This window comes from Miniopterus schreibersii (genome assembly GCF_964146895.1).
Source record: "Miniopterus schreibersii genome assembly, chromosome: 3".
Classification (NCBI taxonomy): Eukaryota; Metazoa; Chordata; class Mammalia; order Chiroptera; family Miniopteridae; genus Miniopterus; species Miniopterus schreibersii.
In genome coordinates this window covers 76,752,153-76,769,762 of record NC_138103.1, presented here as the reverse complement: position 1 = coordinate 76,769,762, position 17,610 = coordinate 76,752,153, and the positions used below count along the sequence as shown (strand labels likewise).

At 46.2% G+C, this 17,610-nt stretch overlaps 1 protein-coding gene and 1 pseudogene across 8 annotated transcripts in view; both read right to left on the bottom strand.

The window, feature by feature from the left end:
- The window catches only part of PLEKHG4B (pleckstrin homology and RhoGEF domain containing G4B), a 75,892-nt gene that overhangs the window by 53,520 nt on the left and 4,762 nt on the right, over positions 1–17,610 (bottom strand). The window lies entirely within an intron of this gene.
- Positions 5,974–17,391, bottom strand: LOC308554449 (small ribosomal subunit protein eS25 pseudogene; annotated as a pseudogene). Its single transcript has 2 exons — positions 17,280–17,391; positions 5,974–6,504 (listed from the first exon to the last, which is right to left on the bottom strand). The product of its transcript is annotated as a small ribosomal subunit protein eS25 pseudogene (transcript).

Here is a 17,610-nt window from a genome sequence, read left to right as displayed (position 1 = left end):
AAGTCTGCAGTGGCTTACTGAGGGGGCCACCCCACTTCCCAGAGAAGGGGACTCCAAGATACGGAAGGCTGAATAGCGAGGTCCCCACACAGATGGGGATCGGAGACCCTCTCCCCACCCTCCCTGCAGACAAGCTGGTGGCTGACCCAGCATAGCCACCTTGGGGAGGTTCTCCCCGTGGCCACCCCCATGACCAAAGGAAACCACTGCCCAATCTTGTGGGTGATTCCTTGATGTCTGGGCCCTGTGCACCAGGGACAGTAGAGGGTGTGTAGGGCAGGACCGCAGGTCACTTAGGACAAGGTCTCAGGTGGGGAAAGGGGAGGATCGAGCAGCGGTGGTGGCAAAAGGTGGCACAGTCCTCCCCATCATCTAGGCTAGAGGGCTCCTCTGGGACCCATTCACATTGTCTCATTCTGAAAATCCAGTGGGCTGACGTCAGGATGCAAAGAGCAGACAGAATGTGGGGCTGGGGGCTCCAACAGGGTGAGAATGTGGGTTGGGGGCACCAACAGAGTCATAAAACGTGGGCTCGGGGCATCATCCAGGAGGCAAGGCTTGGGTGGGTAGATGAGGGTATTGGTGGTGGTGGTGGTCACAAAGGCCACTCATCTGGTCTGGGAGCTTGACTCCTCCTGCAGCCCCAACATCAGCCCCTAGCGACAACATGCTGCAACCCAAGGTGAAGCCATCCTGAGTGAGGGGTGTGGTGGTGCCTGCCATCCAGGCACTTCCAACCCAGAAGATAGAGCAGCCTTTTTTCTTTTGTTAATCCTTACCTGAGGATATTTCTTTTCCATTGTTTTTCACAGAGAGTGAAAAGGAGGGAGGGAAGGAAGGGGAAAGAGAGAGAAGAGAGAAACATGGATGTGAGAGAAACACATCAACTGGCTGCCTCCCACATGCACCCTAAGTGGGCGGCAGGGAGCAAACCTGCAACCCAGGTACATGCCCCTGACCAGGAATTGAACCCATGACCCTTCAGTACACAGGCTGACACTCTAATCACTGAGCCACACATGCCAGTGCTAGAGCCGCCTTTTAATTCACCACTGTGGCCTTTGCCTCTAGCCAGAATTTATAAACAAGAACCAGGATGTTCACTGGAGCATCCTGCAACCCCTCCAAGCAGGACCTGGGTCAGAAGGGGCCTTGCTCTGCCCCACTTTCCGTCAATAGCTGCTTTCTCAACTTCGTGGGTGAAGAAGCTGCGTGTGAAACCCACACTCCCAGGAGGCTTGCTCTGGGCAGCCAACCTGGTTAGAGCTCTTTGGGTGCTATTAACAGGGGCCTCCTTGCTGAAAAGGCCCAGTGACGGCACCCGGCGTCCTGCCCAGGGGGCCGATGGCCATCATTGGTTTCCTGTGTGCACAGACCCAGAAATCACCTTTGAGTCCAAAAAACCTGCCTAAAAAGCCTGGTCCCCTCATCTGGGCTGGTGTGCCAGCCTATCTACACCCAGTCTGCCTACATTCAACCGATCTATACCTAGTCTGCCTACACCCAGCCTACCTATACCTGCCCTGCTTTCCACTCACAGGCTGCTGTGTATTTGGGATTCCTGACTGCCACAGTTCGGGGTCTGAGATGTTTCTAAGGGGTGGAAAGTCTTTTGGCCAAAGCTGGTGCCCAGAGGGAAGGAGAAGAAAGGGAACTGGCGGTGCCTCCTTAGGTCTGCACTCTACACCCTTGGAAGAGCTCTGTGATTAATAAAAGCAGTGCACACTCCTAATTCTGCTGATGTAGGTTTAGAGATCCTCAGGCCCTGGTGAGAAGCCTCACCTGACACGTATTTTCCCCAACCTGTATTCTACTGAAATTGGCACAGGAAGCTGAGCAGAGACGTGAGATGCTAGCAGCTGGGGGGACGGGGGCGGGGGACGGCTCTGGGGAATCCTCTATCAATGAGACCCTTTCTCTCCTGATTCCACAGTCTCCTTTTAAACCTCAGTTATAACTGATCCTGGGATGGTGACTACTGCAGAAAGAGCCCTACTGTACCTCTCTCACCCCAATACCTGTACTCCCCACAGCCCAGAAACACACACACCTGGTGCATCTAGGTCTGATGTCGAAGCCCCACCTGGACCACTCAACCAGGACCTGGGGTTGGCCCAGATAAGCCACTAGGCCTTGTGGTGATGTCTCATGTTGTGAAAACACCACAGAGATCTGGCCAGAGCCTCCCTTCCCACACCAGAGCACATCTGGCAGTTTAAAGCCTCAGGAGGCCCCACAGAGGGTCCAGTTCCCTTCTTCTGAGCCCCTGGCCAGGGTGGCCCAACCCTCCACTCACTCACAGTATAAGGGGAGGAGGACCCTAAAAAACTGATTACAGACAAGGGAATGAGGCCACACCAGGGCAGGGTGGGCAGGTGGGAGCAGAGACTGAGAAGACAGCAGTGCCTGGGGTCCAGGCCAGCTTCGCATAGACACAGGGCATAGACATGAGCAAGGTCTCACTGGGTGAGCATACTGGGGAAGGAACCTTCTACTGATTCTTTCTCCTTTTCTGCAGGGTGTCCATTCATCCACTGGCTGTCTGGGCTCTCTGCAGGAACCCACAACAGAGGACAGAATAAGCCTGGGTAACCAAATGGAGCGTCCCTGAGCCCAGCAGGCCAGGCAGGGTGTCTGTGGGACCAGGTTCCCCGGAGGAAACGAAGGTCCCACGAAGGTCAACGGTGAGAAGGTGCTGTCCAGTGGATGGCAGAGGCTGACCCCATGGGCACCTGTGGACTCCTCACCAGGGCTGGCGTTCTCCTCCAGCAGTGAGAAATAGACCGAGGCCACAGCTGGCTTCAGAGCCACTAAGCACTGATAATGAGCCCATTCTCTAACTCCTACAGCCCATGAGAGATGGGTCTGTGACAGCACGTCCTGTGGGCAGGCCTCAGAGAGCTGCACATTCCAGCCTGCTGGGATGGTGCTGTGCACCTTGGTCTCGCTGCACGCACACATACATGCGCACACATGCACACATGCATGCACAAACACACGAGAACTGTGCCCTGCACCTTCTTCTCCCTGCACAATGCATGCAGAGATGCATGCACACACATGCACAGAGACAACCTCCTGCATGCATGTACACCCATATACACAGGCACACACATGTACATACACATTCAGAAGGTGCACAGAAACTCCCTCCACTCCTGCCTGTGCACCCCCTAGACTGAACCTCTCATTTTTGCAGCCTCGCTTCTCACCTACATTTGTTCTCAGCTCCTGTCTGGCAGCAGGAAGAGCATCAGAGTGAATTTCAGCGAAGCTTGGAGCTTGTACAGCAGTCGTGAGAAAAAACTTTCTAATTTGAAACTCGTTTGTAAATTAGTGCTAAATCTTCATTTCCTTGGATACTAAATACCGCTTGCAGATTTTTCTTTCAAACTAAAAATAAATACATTAAGATACATAAATATGCAAGTATTTAAAAACAACACCGTGTATTTAGGTCTAAGTTGTTTTTAAAAATCCCAAGAGCAAAATTTCTAAGGACAGGGACTTTCACCTGAAAAAAACAGGGACCTGCATGTGGAGCTGCCCGTATTTCCTTCAAGTAATTGCAAATAATTAAGAAAGAACAGCAATTTGCTATTCCTAGTCCTTTCATATTCAAACAAGGGCCCTTTACATTTCACAGCAGATGAAAAGCAAAGGAAGCCAGTCTTTAAGCTCTGACTGCCCTTCAGTCCCTTTCTCTCTTTTCCTAACACAGTACTTTCAGGTCAGGGTCCTGTATGAGTGCCTGTCACCCTAGACTTTCCTGGGGAACTGGACCTTCAACGCTATTTGTTAGTGAGTGACAGTGGTGTTGCTAAAGTTACTGGCATGCCTAGTAGACACGAAGGTCTCTACCTTGTGGGTGTCAAGAAGGCCGAAGGCCCAACAATTCTGCAAAAGGCAATTGCTTCCAGGAAAATTCTGGCCACTCACAGCAGATGTTCCGAACTTGAATTCCTACGAATTCACTGAAATGCAAAATCACAGCAGGGACCTCAGAAGCAGAAACACTGCCCGTGGAGCAGCACTGGGCAGCCCCTGCCACCTGATTGATTCTGAGTCCTAAGTCAGAGACACACACGGGAGCTGGCTGTAGTGATACCCTGTGTGAGCCATCATAGATGGTGCCATCTGGGTCTGCCTCTCTGGGTAAGCCTCCGCGCACCCCATTGGTGATCCCAGCCACCACTTTGGGCCCTTCCTGGGTGAAGGCAGCAGTGTCTGCCACCTATGGAACTGGGTCTTCTCTCCCTGACCAGGGATCCCCAAGCCTGACACCTGGGTCATTGTAGTTCACCTCACACCTTCCACAAATACTCCTGGCCTTCCTAACCAAGGCAAGGGCTTCTTTCTCACGTTCAAGATTGCTCACTTTTCACTTAGCTTCATCTTGTTGTATGTCTCCAAACCCAGGCTCTGCCTTTAGGTCCTGCATGTGTATGGAGTCAAGTTACACCAAGAAGTGTTTAGAGGGTCTTTAGAAGAGATAGGCAGGGAAATAGTTGCCCAAATGTTTACCACAAAGAAGTCCAGACTCCAAAAGGAGCTTCGTTATGTGGATATAACTCCTCTGAGGGACAGGAAATGCCTGGATTAACTAAGGTACTGATCTGAGTAAGACAGAGCAGTCTGTGGTTGGCTGTGCTGTTGAAAGAATCCCTGCCCACTGGTATCAGGCATGGCCATGTGACAAAGAAATGTAGTGGCCATGGCAGATGCCAGTTCTGGAAGAAGCTTTTTCAAGCCAGCACATGCGTCACCATTTGTCAGCCAACACCCCAGAGTGAGGCCATTCTGTGAGCATCGATCACCTGATGTGATGACTGTGATGGGCATGTAGCATGAGAGGGTGATCACTGTGCTGGCCACTGAGACTTGGGGTCATTGGTTACTGCAGTATAACCTGCTCATCCCGACTGATGCTCCCCAGGACCTGGAACACAGATCCAGGGGACACCTGAACTCAGGCCTTCCCCTACCAGGGCAGCCACAGCACACACCTTGGGACCCTCCTGGATAGATGTCCTGTAAAGCACTGGCAGGCCTAAGCTGTCTGCAGACACATCAGTGCATCCTCACCTGGAGCTGGTTCTCAGAGGCTTCCTGGATAGACTGAGCCCCATGAGGTAGCTTGAGGAGCAGGATCTTGGGGCTCTGTCTGCCAAAAGTTGGCATGGTGGCCCCAGGGTGAAAGGCCCATTTGGCATTTCTCGATCTTGTCTGTATTTCCAAGAGGCTGAGACTGTTCTGGAAACAACTCAACTCTGAATTTCATCATCCACAGATTTTGCTTTTCCATGGTATGAACACTCTACAGTTTTCAGGGCCAAATTAGGAGGATGCCAAAACAAAGGAACTATTTCAGGGGTCATTCTTCAGGGCTGTACCCTGTGTAACAGGCCCAGGAGGAGAATCCAGAAAATAATTTCTCTCCAAATATAACCCTGAAAACATTTTCTCTGAATTTATACACGACTTACTAAATATGAAACACATAATCACCTGACTTCAGCAATTTAAAGCTGGTGTGCGGATTACAGAGGATTGTGGGGTGCTGGGCATCACTGACAATGAAAATCCATTAACAGTGCTGAACACTCAGCCAGCCACTGTCTCCGGCGGCCAGCGTGTTAGAACAGCTCCCCTTTGCAGTCTTATGCCCAGAGCCATACTGGGATAGCCGCCAGACGGGCTTCTCTCAAGTTTATGAGCAGAATGAGGCTGTTCCGCCACTTTCTTTTCTTTTTTTTCCTTCCTCAGATGCTCAGATCCACCTGGAGCAAGGACTTTCCAGGTGGCTTATGCTCCAGTTTCTTTTTAAACTGATCTCACGCTCATCCTGTTATCCCAGCTGCCAGACTAAACTTCCTGTTGTGGAACTGGCAGGTGCAGCCGGGGTTAGGCTGTTTTGTTTTTAATTTAATAAAGTTTTATTTTTCAAAATGTACAGCTGGTGGGACCTGTTGTTCATGCATCTTCACCTGCAGCTGGGGCATCCCCACATTTGGTGTGTGTTTCTGGTGTAAATTATTTGAGCTCTGTGCTTTGGAACTAGTTTAATAAGTTCTTTACTGAGGAATTCCTGCAGGGCTGCCCTGGCCAAGGAGCCACAGATCTTCAGACTCTCAGAGACAGCAGCTGGTAACTTCCTTACCAAGTATGTCATATGTTGCTTTGTCAAACAAGACTACGTTATTGAGCTTGTCCTGAACTTTGCCTTTGGACCACTTCTTCTTTTTGGCCTTGCCCCAGATTTGTTCACTGGGTCTTTGTCTTTCTTGGCCGACTTTGCAGCATCTTTCTTCTTGTCCTTGGCGGCACAGGTGTAACTCAAAGAGCAGCTGCTACCACTGCAGCCTTGATAAGGTGGCCAGGTTAGGCTGTTCTGAAGGAAGAACCCAGGCCTTCCCAGGCCACCAGTGGGGCATCCATGTACCTGCCCACCATGTGGCTCTGAACCTCCAAACTGTAATGTCACAACCACCACAGTGATGGAAACTGAGGGCACATCACAGTTTACAACCACATTCACACATTTAACGCCTATTACTGACAACAACCCAGTCCCACAACTCTACCTTAACTCTGCAATTATGTCATTAGCCATTCTATCAAACCTACCACATCACAGAATGGACCTTGACCTGATGGGATTTTATGTCCTAGTGAATCTGCCTCTACCAGGCACACTCAGAATCTTCCTCTGGGTGTTTGGAAAATCTTTCTCAGGATCTCACCTGGATAGGTGGGGCACCCTGTGTCATCCCAGCTCTGTCCTTGCTGCTGTCTATAAAATGCTCAGCAGTCCACAAACTATGATCCAGTGTTGAAAAATAACCAAAGAAGAGCACTAGTTTGTGATGTGAAAATTATATGAAATTCAAGTTTCAGTGTCCATAAATAAAGTTTTGTTGGATCACAGTCACTCTCAGCCTATTGGCTGCTTTTGTGCTATAAAAGCAGAGTTGAGTTGTTATGAACAAGACCGTGTGGCCGTTCAAAGCCTAAAATACTTTCTCCTTTCACAGAAAACCTGCTGACCCCACTCTCAGCGAGGGAACTCCTGCCAGGCGGCCGAGGGGCAGCCCCACCCACCTCCCTGGCTGCTGCCCCCGTGGTGTGGAGCCTGGCTCAGCATGGCTGCAATTCTGGGTGAAGACATGAAGGAGTGAGGGCTCTATTCACACCATTCTCTAGTTCAGCAATCACATTTCAACTAATTGTCAGTGACATGTTTTCCTTCATGATTCAGCCTAGGAACAGCTTTGCTCCGTGTGCTCTGAGGCTGGGCAGTTGACAGTCTCAGCCTGCAATGGAGGGCATGGCTACCAGACACCACTGTCTGTTGGGGCTGGCTCATTTCTACTCATGATCAAGTGCATGGGAATGTCTAAAGCAGTCATTTAAAGGTCTGTTATCCTTTTTTGCATTTGACAGCCTAATAAGCTACAGGGGAATTCCCAAATGGGGGGCTGTGAAAGTCTTAGGGTGCTCCTATCGTGCAGCATGTTAGGGAATGATGGCTGCACATGAGGAGTCAAGCACAACCCTTGCCACCTGTTGTATGTTCACTTGGTCTGTATTCAGGACAAAAGCAGCTGCAAGCATAAAGTCCCAGAACAAGGCCTGCCCTGGGCACAGGAGCCCATCATGCCATCAGCGACCAGGAAGTGACCCCACCTTACTGTTTACTTGCTGATCCTGCAGTGGTCGGTCAACAGACCCAGTCCTGCCCTCAGCAGATAGAAGACAGAGCCGGCAGGATGAGAAACAGGACCCAGTAAGGGCCCCAGGAGGACCGAGTGGAGGTGCCAATGAAGAAGAGTCTGGCTAAGCAGTGAGCTGTGTCCCCGAGGCCCAAGGCAAAGGTGGTGGTTGCGGGGATGGGGGGAGTGTGATGACACCACATGTAAATATCACCCTGGATTGTATATTGGCTATTTCATAGTACAAAGTCCCTGAGAGTTCTGCACATCTGGTTTTTTCATATGTAAAACAGGAAAATTACTATAAATCGAATTCACCAATTATTCCACAATGGTAACAACTTATTTTATCTTAAAAGGACTTCAAAGCTTTTTATTTTTTAACACAAAAGGCAAACTGACAATGAGATGTTGGTTTTCAAGGCATTTTGGCCGAATTTAGTTCTTTACTTCTCTTAGTTCTTTGAAGGTACTCGACAAAAAGTGTACAAGACTGTTATTAACCACCAGCAGTCCAGACTGGGTTCCTCGTGCCAAAATGTCATTTCAGCTGGAAGTAAGAGTTTTGTTTGTTCTAAACCATGGCCGGACCAGAAAGATTACATCAACTTAAAACATCTCCTGTACTCCTGATTACACCACACTTAACTTTCTACGCTGAGCGCTCCATCGGTCCAGCACAGAGCATGGGCGAGCGGAGAAACACCCCAATGAGGTTGGGCCTGCTTGGCCCCCGAGCCCCTATTTGGCTCTGCACCCATATCTACAGTTCTTTAGGGGGACGACTGATAGGAGCCATCCTTCCTGCTTAACTTGTCTGAAAAAGCCTAGGTCAGGAAAGGAAAGTGCTCTTGAAAGGTGTCGCTCAATGAGATGTGTCGCTTCTCAAGTATAAAGAGCAAACCTTAGCCTCATGCCTCCAAGTTTCCTGTTGTCCTTTTTAGTTCACATCTTTTAAATTGAGCCACAACAAACCACCTTCAAAACCAGAGTAAGTTCCCTTTTGTCTGAGTCCAGCTGCTTTGCCAGCGTCTGCCTGGCTTCCTGGCTTCAGCCAGCACACCTGGCGTCCCCACACCTTTCCCATGCAATTTCCAACAGAGAAACAACTAATTCCAGCTGATACTCTTGAGGAAATGGTTGAAACTAATTTTTCTAAATTGTAGATCTGACAGAATATTCCACTGAAATCACCAAATTACAAGGTTGTTTGTTTTACACTTTCAGATTATATTCCAACATAAATAAAAGAGGAGTATGTATCAAAATGCAGAGTGGGAGTGGGACATTGTATATCTGCACTGCTAGTTTAAAAACGTCTTTCCAAGGCATCCTATGAGCAGGGATCCCAGGCCACAACTGGGGTGCTATAGCTGTGACTACAGTCAGGAGCCTGATTTGGGGTACTTCAAGACGGGAATACAGGAATCCTAGAAAAGTTCCTCTCAGACTGGCAGTGTTTCTCTGCTTGAGGGTGCCTTGAACGTAGCTGGTACACAGGTCCTAATTTCACTTTAACAATTAAGATAAGAAGGCCCAGCCTGGCCGGGCGTGGCTCAGGGGTTAAGCGTCAACCTAGGATCCAGGCAATCAGGGTTCGATTCCCAGTCAGGGCACATACCCGGGTTACGGGCTGCAGCCGATCAATGACTCTCTCATCATGGATGTTTCTATCTCTCTCTCTCCCTCTCCCTTCCTCTCTCTGAAATCAATAAAGATATATTTAAAAAAAAAAAAAGAAGGCCCAGTTTATGGTACTAATGGAAAACCACAGATGTGCTTTAAATTACATGATTCCTGTGCTTTTCCTAAAGGATCTCATGATTTAGACTTAATCTTTAGTTTCAGCGGGACAGGTGATGACTGCACACACTGGGTTGAGGTTTCTCAGGAACTGGTGCTGGGCCTGGACTGAAGTACCTTTGTGCTTTCCAGAGGGAGGGTAAAGAATCCAAGATTGCATGCCTGGTTGGGAAAGCTCTGTAGGAACACCTCATGAGGCATTACTGGAGTGCAGGAAGGAAGAGGAAAGTGGCAGAGGGTAAAGCACACTTTAAGGTATTTTAAGGGAAATGCAAGCTCTATACACACGATAAAAACAATAGCAAAAAGTTATTCTAATGAGAAACCTGTGATGTATGTACTTGGAGTGCTAAGGTGTCCTTTGCACGGCCTCCCTGGTCAAGAAAGACATCACTGGGCTGGTGCAGGAAGCACATGGCATCAGGCAAAGGGAGACCTGGCTGTACATAATGTGAACAGGCTCCTGAGGTATCCAACATGGGGACCAAAGAGAGACCAAGAGAAACATGCTCAACGAAACTCTTAGAGATCCTAAGTCTAAAGATGAAGCTGGAGCCCGAACCACACTCAGAATGGGCATGGCAGGAGGCTTACCAACTGTTGGTATTCCAGAACAGGGGAGCTCTGAAAGACAAATGTATCATAGAAAAAAGGAGGTGTTGGTACAGACTGGAAAACCACTGACAAAAGGTGTAATGCCCAGTGGTGGCCAGGCTCAACATACAAGCAGCCTGGGCCTGGCAGAGCCCTAACAGTGGTCTGGGTTGTGAGGACAGAGGGTGTGTCCACGTCTTCTGGGGGCTGGCTGCATGCTGTGTAGCCAGGATGTCTGCACAGCATGGGTCTGAAGTGCTACCACTGGATTTATAGCACCTGGCTTTGGGAGAGAGTGGGTAGACACCCAGTTTATGAGCATGCCCACCTACAGTGGGTACCTACCCCTGTCGTTTACAACGCAGTCTCCAGTCAGAAATGATATTCCAAGTCACAAGTGTCCCCAATTTTGGTTCTCACCTGTGGTCCTGGCATTATCTCTCTTTTCCCCTTCAAAGTGTTCCAATTTGGACAATAAATTATATGGCCATTCTACTTATAAGATGTTGGCTTCCTTGAGTCCATTAGGTGGTAGTTCTCAGCTCAACTGACCACAGGTTTATTACCCTTAATTTTCACAATTTGCTTCTCTCCCAACTGACCTCACCTTTGAGTGAAGGGTGGGAGGTGAGTGAAGAGTGGGAAGCGAATGACGATGGAGATGACTGAGGGTGGAGGTGAGAAGTGAAGGTGAGTGAAGAGTCAGGGTGAGTGGGGGGGGTAGGATATTGGGGAAGAGGTGGGTGAGTGAGGGTAGAAGTGAATAAGGGTGGAGATGGTAGGTGGAGGTGAGTGAGGGGTGGAGATGAGTACAGGTGAGGAAGGGTGGAGGTGAGGAAGGGGGAGGTGAGGGAGAGGTGGTGGTGAGTGAGGAATTTTGATTAGACACTAGCAAGTTATTTGACCTCTGTGGCCTTTCAGTACAGTGCTTCAACTGCAGAAGGCATGATCAGGCTTGCAGAACTCTCACAAGGATCTGGCAGGAATTCCACAAATAATGGCAGTAAATCAAGAGTGATGGTAGAACGCAGTGCAGAGGTGTGTGGACAGGAGCAAGTCATGAGGATGCAGAATCCTGTCCCTGCATACAGGGGGAACATTTGGGGAAACAGATGTGTGCGGTTAGAACATGTCCCTGGGTTCTCTGGTCAGTGCCGTCCAACGCCCCTCTCCTCCCAGGGTGGGAGCACTGGTCTCCCATCCCATATGCTGTGTTTTTGAACTCAAAACCAATGAGCCCTGAGAAATGTGTCACCAGTCAACAAAGTCTGGAAAGGAAAATCGAGAATGAAGCCTTCAAATTAGAAATGAAGAAGTAAAACTGTCTCTTTTTGCAGCTGACACGATCTTATATGTGGAAAATCCCAAAGAATCAACAAAGAACCAACTAAGGCTAATAAATGGATTCAGCAAAGTTGCAGGGTACAAGATCAACATGCAAAAATCAGCTGTATTTCTAGCAATGAACAATCCAAAAAGGGAATTAAGAAAACAGTTCCATTATACAATAGCATCCAAAAGGAATAAAATACCTAGGATACAGTTAACCAGTGAGATGAAAGACTTGTATACTGAAAACTACACAGCATTGCTGGGCAAAGTTGAAGAAGCCTAAGTAAATGGAAAACATCCTGCATTCATGAATTGAAATATTTAATATTGTTAAGAAATCAATAGTATTCAAAGCAATCTGAACAAAATCTTTGCTGGTTAACAGAGAGACTGAATCTCTTTAGCTCCAAAGGAGAAAGGACACTTGCTTCCCCAACTTGAATGGCAAGTGGGGTGATGATCTGTTCAGACCCCCGAATCCAAAGTGGTGGAGATGGGTGCCGGGGCTATCCAGTGTGGTAATGCAGCCAATCCTGGAGAAGACAGCGGGAACCCCAGGGAGAAGGAAGGGGTTCACCCCGAGAGGTTTGAAAAGAGGCTCTCGTGACATCTGGTAAGCTCTTGCTGGCCCTTGCTTGGGTATTGTTAGGTAACTAAGAATCTTTGTGGAGTTTCAAGAGGAAAAATGTCCCCCAGAGTGTGAAGTGGTCCTGTGGGAATATCCATCCCATTTGACTCCTCCAGAGAAGTGCGCATAAAGGCTGGTTTTCCCTATAAGTTTGTTCAGGCTATACAGACTTCAAAATTAACATAGAGCCCGGCCGGGCGTGGCTCAGCGGTTGAACGTCGACCTAGGATCCAGGCGATCAGGGTTCGATTCCCGGTCAGGGCACATGCCCGGTTGTGGGGTTGATCAATGACTCTCTCATCATTGATGTTTCTATTTCTCTCTTTCTCTCTCCTTTCCTCTCTCTGAAATCAATAAAGATATATTAAAAAAAAAAAAATTAACATGGAAAATTGTGACTCCAAGGCCGACAAGCCCACCTATAGTCAGCCTCCTATTAATACTAAGGTGGCCAAGATGAGGACCCTTTGATACTTCTAAATTAATTTCTGTGTGCACAAGTAGAAAAAGCCAGCTTTACAATTAGGCAGAGTAAATAGAAAGAAAATGATTAGGGACTGTCTCAGAACTTAAAAAGGCTTACTCCTCTAAGCTAAAATGAAACTATGTAAAAGGGTTTACAAGAAAAGAAAAAAAGGGAGAGAAAGCATTTAGATAAACGGATCAACCTATAATGTCATTTAAGTGGCAACCCAATTCTTAGAGGTATTAAAAATGGCTGTCCTTATTTGAAAAGGGGGAAGGTCATTTGGAACTTGACTTGTCAAGGACAGATATAAATTGTAAATGCCACCAAAATAACATTTGGACTCAACTGTTCTCTGTGTCTGTTTGTGTGAGTCTATAAATGTATGTTGTTCATGTGAGATAATATCCTACCTATTGATGATATTGTTAAAATTAATTTAAAGGCAAGAGCTTGTAAGGAATGGGTATTCTAGAAGTCGCAGAAATACAGAAACTAACTCATGCTTTTCTTTTTTAAAAAAATGTATTTTATTGTTGAAAGTATTACAGATGTCCCGTTTTCCCCCCCATTGACACCCTCCACCCCACTCCCCTCACCCCAGGACTTTACCACACTATTGTCTGTGGCCATGGGTTATGCATATATGCATCTAAATTCTTTGGTTAATCTCTCCCTTTTCAAGTTCATGTACTCTAAGATTAATCTTTAGTAAATAAAAGCTAGCTTAAGTTTGTTGGTTTAAGTAAAACAGACATGTCTTTCTTTTACCTGGGTTTTACAAAAATAAGTCCATGTTAATAACTGACTTTGATGTCTATGAAATATGTTTACGGACGTTAGTGATAAAACAAGAATAGCTGGGGCCATGGGAAACCCAGCCACTTGGTCTTTTCCTGGCTCCCTGACTCCCCATTTTTTGTTTTTTGTACTCCTCCATGCATCACATGCATTTAAACTTAATTTAAACAAAGGAACTTAGGAGCTGACATTATTGAAAGGAGACATCTTACCCTATTGCCAAGGTTTGAAAGAATTACTTCTGGAAAATGCCAAGTTGGTAAACGCTTCCTTTCACAGTGAGCTCTCGGAAGACAAAGATCATTGACTGTCACCTGAAGATTTTTGTTTATTGGAAAGGACAAAGAATAAAAGATGCTCTCCAACCTTGCTGGATCAGAGCTTAGAAGGAGCCTAATGACGAATGGACATCTACCCCATCTGACACTTGCCTCTGCCTCTAAGGGACATCAAAAACTCCTCAAGGATGAAAGCCACTGACATCAGAGGTAGATAGCAATCCCAAGACGTCAACAAGGCCTGTGTACCGACGGACTGATACTGAACTCAGAAACCATTCTGTTTCATTGTCTTTATCTGTCTGCAGATATTAGTCATAATAATAGTTATACTTGTTTGGAGGGTTTTTCTATATAGTCCAACTGAACACGTATAAGATAACTGTTAATACTCTTTTTACGGCAATGTAAATGTTATACTAGATGCCAGATACAGAAAAACAAGGCAGAAGGCAAGATTCAGATCATGACAGTTCACAGGATAGAAATAATTCAGTTCTTTTTCACAATAAAAGCCTTAAGACCGGACTGCCTTCCATTTACCTGCCTTTCCCATTTCACAAAAATCTGGTCTCAACTCACAGCCCATGATTACAGCACTGCCCCATCCCCAATGGTCAACAAGATAACATCAATACTGAGACTTCCTAGGAACAATCCTTCCTAGTGCTGTAAAACCACCTTAGCAGATCAAGATTGGTCATTAATGCATCCTTTAGATAGATTTATGACTAAAAGGGGGCATTATAGAAGAAAAATGGGTTCTATAGTAAGTAACCTCACAGGGTGATCTGATCATAAATTTCTAACCAGGCAGGTCATGGTGGGTAGTCAGACCCCAGGCATATAACTTCTTTACTAAAAGGTTTGTCTTTGCCTTAAGTAGGCCCGGTTTGTTGTTTCTGTGTATCTAGAAATGCCCCCTTTTACCCCTCCTTCTAATCCAATCCCTGCCTTGCTCTCTCCCACCTTCATGTGATCTTCCTTATGTTCCCTCCTTAAGTCCAAATGCATAAAAGCAACTGCAAACTGTTATTCTCCTGAGAATCTGAGATCTTGCTCCCTGGCATACGTTGTCAGTTGGCTCAAATAAACTCATAAAAATTCTCTACAGAATGGAGGGTCCAGAAATAAGCCCATAAAACTACAGTCCATTCACTTTCAGCCAGGGTTCAAAGACTATTCAATGGGCAAAAACTGATTTTGTGGACAAAAAGGGGCCACATACTAAACCTGATAAGCTCAGGGCAGGCCTGCATGGTGGGCCTTACAAACTCAGACTGAAAGTAACCACATAGGGTGGTCTGAACATACCAATTCCTAACTAGAAGTAGGTCATGGAAGGTAGTCACGTCCTCGACCTGTAGCTTCCTTGACAAAGGTCAAGTTTCACTTTAAATAAGTCTGTCTATTGTCTCTTTTGCATCTAAGGTAACAAACGTATTTTTGAAATATCAGAGTAATCTTCTGCAAGAGACCACAGAACCCTTCGTTGTTATCTTGTTTCATGAATACCATCTTTATGTGCTGTAAATGCTGACTATCTTGTACACGCCAATGTGTCTCTCTGTTTTGTTTTTTATCCAACCTCTGAGATTTCCCCGCTTTGTTTTCTCCCCCCCTTAATTTACCACCAATGGAATTCATGTAACCCCCTTCACATCTCCTCCTTTGATTCTAATGTATAAAATAAGCTGCAAAACTGCCATTCTCTGGAGCATTTTCTCAATCTGTTGAGATTTTGCTTCCCATCAATTGTAGTCAGTTTGTCTCAAATAAAGTCATAAAAATTCTCTACAGGTTTGGACATTAACAATTTCAACAAGTGGTGCTGGAAAAAGTGGATATCCACACAGAAAAGAATGACAATGGATCCCTATCTCACAACATACACAAAAATTAACTAAAAATGGATCAATGACCTAAATGTAAGAGCTAAAACTATAAAACTCTTAGAAAAAAACATTAAATCTTTTTCCCCCCATTTTTACCAGTTTTATTATTCATCACTTGTGTACAAAAAACATTAAATCTTAATGACCTTGTATGTGGCAATGATTTCTTAAATATAACACTCCAAACAAAACCAAATATATATTTATGTATATATAAATAAATTGGAATTCATCAAAATTAAAAATTTTTGTGCATCAAAGAACCCTATCAAGGAACTAAACAGCTAATCAACAGATAGGAGAAAATATTTACAAACCACATATCTGATAAGATCCAGTTTCCAAAATATACAAAGAACTGTTGAAACTCAACAACAAAATGACAAACAATCCAATTTCAAAATGGCCAAAGGACTTGAATAGACAGCTCTCCAAAGATATACAGATGGTCAATAAACACATGAAAAAATGCTTAACATCAGTAGTCATTAGGGAAATGCAAACCAAAACCATGGTGAAATACTTCATACTCATTAGGACGACTATAATAATAATTTTTTAGAACCAGAAAATGAGTGTTGGTGAGGCTGTGGAGAAATTGGAACCCTCTACATTGCTGGTGGGAATGTAAAATGGTTCAGCTGCTGTGAAAGACAGTGTAGTGGTTCATCAAAAAGTTAAACATGGAATTATCATGTGACCCTGAAATTCTACTCCTAGGTATACACCCAAAGAAATGAAAATAGCTGTACACACAAAATCCTCTAAATACATTTTCATAGCAGCACTATTCACAAAAGTCAAAAGATAAAAACAGCCCAATATCCACCAACATATAAATGGTAAGCAAAATGTGGTATATGTATATAAAGGAATATTATTAAGCCTTAAAAAGGAAGGAAATTCTGACACATGCTATAACATGGATTGACCTTGCAGACTTTATGCTGCATGAAATAAACAGTCACAACAAGACAAATACTGTGTGATTCTACTTTTATGAGGTACTTAAAGAGTTGTCACAATCATAGGGACAGAAAGTAGAATGATGGTCTCCAAGGGCTGTGGGTTAAGGGGATGGGGAGTTAGGATTTAATAGGCACAGAGCTTCTGATTTACAAGACAAAGGAGTTATGGGGATGGATGGAGGTAACCGCTGCACAACAACGTGAATGTACTTAATACACTGAACTGTACACTTAAAATGGTTACAATGGTAAATTTCATGTTATGCGCTTTTTTTTTTTTCCCCCAAGGGCAGTGAACATTTGTTAGTGTCTCTAAGAGCTACACTGGAGGCGGCATCTTCCCTCTCCTGGACCAGATTGGGCCATGCCACTCCACATACACCCATGTGAGGGGCTCCCACTCAGCACTCCCAGGAACCACACCCACAATTGGGCCAACACCCTAGGAGAGGAAGGTGGCATTTTGCACCTCAATTTGAGATTAGGGGGTAGGAAGGAAAAACAATCAGGAGAAGTAAACACTTCACAGGGTTTTGTTTGACAGCAGGTTCAGGTTGAGGGGCTTCCCGGGCAGGGTTGACACCCTGAGTTCTGCTCGGTCACATGAAGAGACCCATGCTGGTGTGGGTGGTAAGGGGAACCAGCCAGATGAGATCAGCCAGAAGGCACTGATTTCGAGGCTTTGTATTCATTTCACCCTTGGTCCCTGCTCAACTGGCTTCCCAAATCCTTCTTTGGAGCTTGAGGCCCATGGCTCTCTCAATTTTGCCCAGAACCTGGTTATCAGAAATGGCCCATATACTCTTGGAGTCCACGATGACCTGCGGCGTGTCACTGATTTTGTCTTCTGCGTCAGTGCCTTGCTCTGCCGGCCCTGCTGGATCACCCTGTCCACCTTCAGGGTCACAGGTCATGGTGTAGCTCCTCAGTCTCCCAGTCCAGCTTGGCCATGTTCTTCGTGATCAAATGCTGTTTGTTCTGGCCAGTGGCCCATTTCTTGGAAGTCTCCACCTCTCTTCTCCTCAGAGCCACTAGGATGGACTGCTAGGACTTGGCATGCGCGGCTATGGGGCTCTTCTTGCGCAGCACCCTCACCCTGCCCCAGTTGTTCTCGGCCATAGCAGGGCGGGCCC